Raw genomic sequence first — 7,737 nt, 5'->3', positions numbered from 1 at the left:
TTGTTGTTTCATATCTCTTTAAATATTCATATTTATAGGTAGCTATTTTATTAAATTTTTTAGTATCAACAAAATTCTTAATTACGCATATGGTTTTACATTTTTTTTTAATTTGAAATTTTTAGCAAAGGTTTGCCAACATTTTACCCCTTTAATGATTGCATAAAACAAACTGAAAGCCATGAATTGTTTCAAGGTAAACTGTGTGCAAAATTATTGTCTTTCAGCGCCCAAAGACTTGTATATGAGCTAAAAACAGCCAGTCTAACCCAGCCATGGGCTTAGTGCACCCTCATTTTAGAACTCAAGCAAAGTTTGACATGAATTTCACTGTGCACCCCGATAGAAGTTATATGATGGATTTAGAGTGCCAATTGTTTGGAGATTATTGCTGGAGTGATAAAAAATATATTTGAACTATGTTAACGCATAATAGCCCTATCATACAGTATCTCACACAAGTGAGTACACCCCTTACATTTTTGTAAATATTTTATTATATCTTTTTCATGCGACGACACTGAAGAAATGACACTTTGATAGAATGTAAAAGTAGTGAGTGTACAGCCTGTATAACACTGTAAATTTGCTGTCCCCTCAAAATAACTCAACACACAGCCATTAATGTCTAAACCGTTGGCAACAAAAGTGAGTACACCCGTTAGTGGAAATGTCAAAATTGGGCCTAAAGTGTCAATATTTTGTGTGCCCACCATTATTTTCCAGCACTGCCTTAACCCTCTTGGGCATGGAGTTCACCAGAGTTTCACAGGTTGCCACTGCAGTCCTCTTCCATTCCTCCATGATGACATCACAGAGCTGGTGGATGTTAGAGACCTTGCACTCCCCCACCTTCTATTTGAGGATGCCCCACAGATGCTCAATAGGGCTTAGGTCTGGAGACATGCTTGGCCAATCCATCACCTTTACCCTCAGCTTCTCTATCAAGGCAGTGGTCATCTTGGAGGTGTGTTTTGGGTTGGAATACTGCACTGCGGCCCAGTCTCCGAAGAAAGGGGATCATGCTCTGCTTCAGTATGTCACAGCACATGTTGGAATTCATGGTTCCCTCAATGAACTGTAGCTCCCCAGTGCCAGCAGCAATCATGCAGGCCAAGACCATGACACTCCCACCACCATGCTTGACTGTAGGCAAGACACACATGTCTTTGTACTCCTCACCTGGTTGCTGCCACACACACTTGATACCATCTGAACCAAATAAGTTTATCATGGTCTCATCGGACCACAGTACATGGTTCCGTCTCATCGGACCACAGTACATGGTTCCAGTAATCCATGTCCTTAGTCTGCTTGTCTTCAGCAAACTGTCTGCAGGCTTTCTTGTGCATCATCTTTAGAAGAGGCTTCCTTCTGGGATGACAGCCATGCAGACCAATATGATGCAGTGTGCGGCGTATGGTCTGAGCACTGACAGGCTGACCCCCACCCCTTCAACCTCTGCAGCAATGCTGGCAGCACTCATACGTCTATTTCCCAAAGACAACCTTTGGATATAACACTGAGCATGTGCACTCAACTTCTTTGGTTGACCATTGCGAGGCCTGTTCTGAGTGGAACTTGTCCTGTGTAACCGCTGTATGGTCTTGCCCACCATTCTGCAGCTCAGTTTCAGGGTCTTGGCAAACTTCTTATAGCCTAGGTCATCTTTATGTAGAGCAACAATTCTTTTTTTCAGATCCTCAGAGAGTTCTTTGCCATGAGGTGCCATGTTGAATTTCCAGTGACCAGTATGAGAGAGTGTGAGAGCGATAACACCAAATTTAACACACCTGCTCCCCATTCACACCTGAAACCTTGTAACACTAATGAGTCACGTGATACCGGGGAGGGATAATGGCTAATTGGGCCCAATTTGGACATTTTTACTTAGGGGTGTACTCACTTTTGTTGCCAACGGTTTAGACATTAATGGCTGTGTGTTGAGTTATTTTGAGGGGACAGCAAATTTACACTTTTATAGAGGATGTACACTCACTACTTTACATTGTAGCAAAGTGTCATTTCTTCAGTGTTGTCACATGAAAAGATATAATAAAATATTTACAAAAATGTAAGGGGTGTACTCACTTTTGTGGGATACTGTATTTCTGCTCCTTTAATATAGGCCTATGTGTTTTTATTTAATCTCTAGAAAGTCTTAGACAAAAGGTAAACACATTGTATACAGTTATGTAACTATTAGAGTTGCATCCACCTTTAAAAACTTAACAAATAGTAGGTTGTACTATGCACCATGTACCTACGTGGCCCTCATTTAAGCATCTGCAACTTACATGTATAATATGCTACATTCGCTTCCAGTTTGGCTGCTTATCTCAGAGGTTTAAAAATACAGGGGCAGAGGTGGAACCAGACAAAATAGAGGGTTTGAAACTAAAATAGTCCTAAGTGATCAGTTTTCAGAGAATTTTATGCACTATGAAGAATTTCTGAGATATACTGTTAAAGAATACAAGTGACTTTATTAGTTCAAAGGTGAACATAGACATTACTTATGCAAGAGTTCCACAGACAAAAACTTGACAAAAGGCTGAAGACTGTAGTTCAAAGAAGCAGTAATAGAAAAGGATATTAGAAGGCTAGAATATAGAACTTACAGTTGGCCTTGACAGAGTCACATTCAGAAATACAGGAATACACAAGTGTTGGTGTAGACTGGAAACACAGCAGTTTCTTTCTAATGTATAGGCTTGAATAATACCCAAATTTCAGGTAGATTATGAGTTTGGCGTTACGGCTTTTAACGTTGAAAAATAGCAATTTCAGTGTAATGGCAATAATGCACTATTACGAGTCGTGTCTGTATAGCTATACCACAAGCATTTTAGCCTGTAACGCAACGTCCATTCCACACTCCAAAAAATTACGTTTTTTAGTGGGATTTTCATAGCGCCGGTATTACAGGTGGTGCGGTCAGACTAAAATGCTTGTGTTACAGCCTATACCGACATGATCCATACCACCATCTGAGAGCAGTAGTTATGAGTTTTGTGTAACAAAAATGTTTCACAAAACTCATAACTAAACTGTTACAAAGTACACTAACACCCATAAGCTACCTATTAACCCTTAAACCGTTGCCCTCCTGCATTGTAAACACTATATTAAATGTTTTAACCCCTAATCTGCCACCCACCCACGTCACATTTATTAAATAAATGTATTAACCCCTAATCCGCTGCTCCCAGACATCGTCAACACTATAATAAAGTTATTAACCCCTAAACCTCCGGCCTCCCACATCGCCGCCACTAAATAAACCTATTAACCCCTAAACCTCTATATTATATTAAATGTCGTGACAGGGTTCCCAGGAAGTAGCCATGATGCCTACATCCTGAGGAATGCTGGTGTGTGGAGATTGCTTGAGACAAATCAAATGCCTGAAGGACATCTCCTCTGTAAGTGTTTATGAATATTATGATGCCTTCACGTGTCCAATGTTTTGTCATTTTTCCGTTTCATGGCTTTATTATCCTTTATGTATGTTTCTAAGGGAGTGTAATTGTTTAAATAAATAAAATGTTAATCATTTAAAAAGATCAATAGTAACTATATCATAGTAAGACATGCATAAAATGATTTATGTCATACATTGTTTTATTGAAAGATATGTGTTTATCTTGCTTTATTGAAAGATATGTGCTTATATATATTATATGCATTCATATTTCAGCTGATTCTGCATTGAAGGACACCATTGAAGGAGAACCAAATTGTTGGGCCTGCTGAATTAAGGTAAAATATATTTCTTTGTTGCAATTGTATGTCAGACATACAGTATTGAATGTGCCTTGCAAAATGCTCACTATAAGCTGTGTTTGTGAACATACATGTGTTGCTTGATATGCTTGTGTGTGCGTGTGTGTATATATATATATATATATATATATATTTATATTTATATTCGCTAAAATTATAGGGGAGATAAAAATCTGAGATTAAAATCCTCCATGTCTCAAAAGTAAATCAATATAAATTTTTGCATAGAAAATTAGCACATCTAGGCAAGTTCCCCGCTTGCAATTCCCCATTAAAACTCCACATACATTGTTACCAATGCACCAGGGATCGCTGTGTTAAAACAGTATTTGAAGCAAAAAAACTGAGATTTTGCATATCTAATTTGCATATCTTACCCAGAATCCTCTGGTGCATTGGTAACAATGTATGTGGAGTTTTACTTGGGAATCACAAGCGGGGAACTTGCCTAGATGTGCTAATTTTCTATGCAAAAATGTATATATATATATATATATATATATATATATATATATATATATATATATATATATAAATATATCTCTCTGTCACAGACATAACAATGTTGTACTGAGTGCCTTTAAAGGGACAGTCCAAATCCCAATCATTTATTATCAGTGCAGCTGTTATAAATCTATCTGCTTGAATATAAATATATTTATATATGTAAAAAGGTTTAAACAGTGATAAGACCAAACCAGGAATGAATTAGCTCATTAGTATGTGATTTGTCTTCACATTATATGTTATAATCATATTTCTTGTATTAATACAGATATAATTTAGCACTTATCAAAACACGGGCTATAACAGAAAGACTCTTTGGTGTTCTAAAAATGTGCTTTCGCTGCCTGGATAGATGGGGGGGGGGGGGGAATCTACAGTCCTGAGAAAGCAATACAAATCATTGTAGCATGATGCTGTCTACACAACATGGCACAGGAGCATGGGATGTTAAATTATTTAATTCCACCACCACAGCCCCCAGGTGAAATGTTTGAGCCTGATGTCATTAATCATCCCCAACCACTCAATGCCCATTTGGAGAGAACTGCAACTATTAAAGATTTCTTTTCAGGTACCTTTGTAGTGTTGTAATCAGACCTTTCAGTTATTTATTAATATGTTTTTTAATAATACACATGTGTTTTCTTTTAATGTTTTACAGATTGAAGATTGTCATTGTTACAGATTCTCAGAAATGGAATTCCACTCCCCTCCCTCTCACAGCCTCTCTCATCATCCCCATATTTACCACTACTTCCCTAAATAAATGTGTACTTTTATCAAATATAGTCATGATGAATGTTTCTTTATTTCCAGCTATGTACTAATCAATACATTCATCTTTAAAGGGACCTAAAATATTTCTTCTCTTATGATTTATGTATAACACAAAATTATCTAAAATCTCATTTTAATTCTATTCCAAATATTACTTTGTTCTTTTGGTATCATTTGTTTAAAGATCAGCAATGCACTCCTCACATGGGTGAGCCAATGAAAACCTTGATATATATGTTGCCAACAATAAACAGCTCCAAACTAGGTTTTATGCCGCTCCTGATCTTACCTAGATAAAACTATCATCAAAGGATACTAAGAAAATGAAGCAATATAAATAATATAATTATATTAGATTTGTTAGTAAATATATATATTCTAGCAAAATAATGGAATCAAATATTTGTGTTTTGTCACTTTAAATTAATATTTAGTGTATTCACAATTAAACATTCAGGAATCAGATAAAGCATTCAATTCCATACAACTTATATATATATTCATTCCCTCATCCATTGATTATTGCAATCTACTCCTAAATGGCCTTCCAAAACACCGCCTCTCCTCCCTCCAATCTATTATGAATGCTTTGGCTAGACTCATTCATCTAGGTCGACGATCTACATCAGCTGCTCTGCTCTGCCAGTCTCTACACTGGCTCCCCATACACTCCAGAATACAATTAAAATTATTAGCCCTAACCTACAAAGCACTCAACAGTCTAACTCCCAACTATATTTCCTCTCTCATCGTGAAATATTCCCCATCCCGTCCTCTTCGATCAACCTCTGACCTACGTCTCTACACTCCTGTTATCTCTACGTCCCACTCCCGCCTCCAAGACTTTGCACGTGCTGCTCCTGTCCTCTGGAACTCTCTACCCCGCTCCAATAGACTGTCTCCAACCTTGTATAGCTTCAGATGATCCTTGAAAACCCACCTATTCTGAGAGGCTTACGATCTCTCCTCCATCCCGCATCCGAACCAAACTAATACATGTACATGAACTGCCTGACTCACTGCTTCAAATACAACCGATGTAACAAGCTACCCCAACCTTATGTCTCTGCACCCTAAACCTATAGACTGTGAGCTCTCCGGAGCAGGGCCCCCTTCTTCCTGTGCTAGATTTGTTAAGTTTTGTTATGTTTTGTATTTTATCACAAATCTTTGTCATTGTATACCCCTATCATTGTACCCAGCGCTATGGAATTTGGCGGCACTATACAAATAAATGATAATAATAATAATAATAATAATAATAACTTACATATGTACTCATAATCAATTTAATTTTGTTATCTTTCTTATTTTAATTATGTGTTTAAGCTTAGGAGGCATTCCATTTAATGTTCAGCACCTGTGTTGCACTTGCTGATTGTTGGCTACATTTAGACAAAAATCATCAAGTGCTCCCCATGTGCAGAATCAAAATGGGTAGATTTCTAAGCTTATATTCCTGCTTTACAAAATTACAGATGATAATGAAGTTAAATAGATAAGTACATTAATACTGCATGCTCTGATTCATGATTATCATTTTGAATAGACTATCCCTTTACGAAACATGTCAAATCATCATTTTAAAGAGACAAATACATTTTTTTATATAATATAATCCTTAAAATAAACATAGATTATCAATATATACAATTCCCTGAGATTGCACACTTGAATGACATGGTTACCTGATAGAAAATAATATAGAAAAATAAGTCAAAAGAAATAATTTGTTTATCATGATGTGATTTTTTTTTATTACAGATTTGCCCTCATTCATATGTAATTTTCAATGTGTAAATCATTGAACATATTTATTCAATACAAAAACAATGATACATTAAAGTATAATGTGGCATAGGACTAATATTTATAAAATATATGTAATATCATGTCTGCTAAAGCAGAGAATACATTTGCAATATTTAGAATATTAACCAAAATACATAAGTACTAAATATTACATACTTCAAGAGTATTGTCTTTAACATGGAGTTATTGAAAACATTTAAAAGTGCTTTGTGCGTTGGTCCCAGAGAGAGTCTTTGTCTGTTCATATGATGTCAATTAAAATATATTAATTACTTCTATATCATGACAATCACATATATGTTGTGCATACATCAGTGCTTAAATATCATAGAGATGCATTTCTCTAATTAGTCTAAATATGTTATATTATTCTTGACAAAAAGGAGTGCATAAGATTAGTCATGATAGGTATAGGTTTCAGATATTACATTCCACACATGACTATAATCATGAATGCAAGGTATTTGTCCATATCAACAGTAATGAGTGTTTACTTTTCAACTCTTCTACAACTGGATAACCCTTATTAGCTTCATCTGAAGGAGCAAACAACATATGCTTGTGGAATATTAATCATAACATTTACACATGCCACGTTGACTAATGTTGGATAGCATATACTGTATTGACTTCAGACACGTAACCTCAAGTATTCTTAAATGGCATAATATTCTCGATAGTACACTTACATTTATTAACAATGTAAACCTGCATATTATTTGACATCATGTGAAATAAAAATAAATAAAGCTTTTAATGTTTTGCAAATAAACAGCTAGTAAAGAAATATAGAACTATATTTTCAAATTCGGAAATGGAAATGGCGACGTCTGGGGAGGTGGAGTCTAGCAGACT

At 35.9% G+C, this 7,737-nt stretch overlaps 1 long non-coding RNA gene across 1 annotated transcript; it reads left to right on the top strand.

Moving 5' to 3' along the window:
• Nucleotides 1-4,745: 4,745 nt before the first annotated feature.
• LOC128637950 (uncharacterized) lies at nucleotides 4,746-5,077 on the top strand. Its single transcript, XR_008399019.1, has 2 exons — nucleotides 4,746-4,864; nucleotides 4,955-5,077. It is a non-coding gene; the product is annotated as an uncharacterized LOC128637950 (long non-coding RNA).
• Nucleotides 5,078-7,737: the final 2,660 nt, after the last annotated feature.

This window comes from Bombina bombina, chromosome 1 (genome assembly GCF_027579735.1).
Source record: "Bombina bombina isolate aBomBom1 chromosome 1, aBomBom1.pri, whole genome shotgun sequence".
Taxonomy (NCBI): Eukaryota; Metazoa; Chordata; class Amphibia; order Anura; family Bombinatoridae; genus Bombina; species Bombina bombina.
The sequence above is the reverse complement of the archived record's forward strand: the minus strand, read 5'-3'. Positions and strand labels throughout refer to the sequence as shown.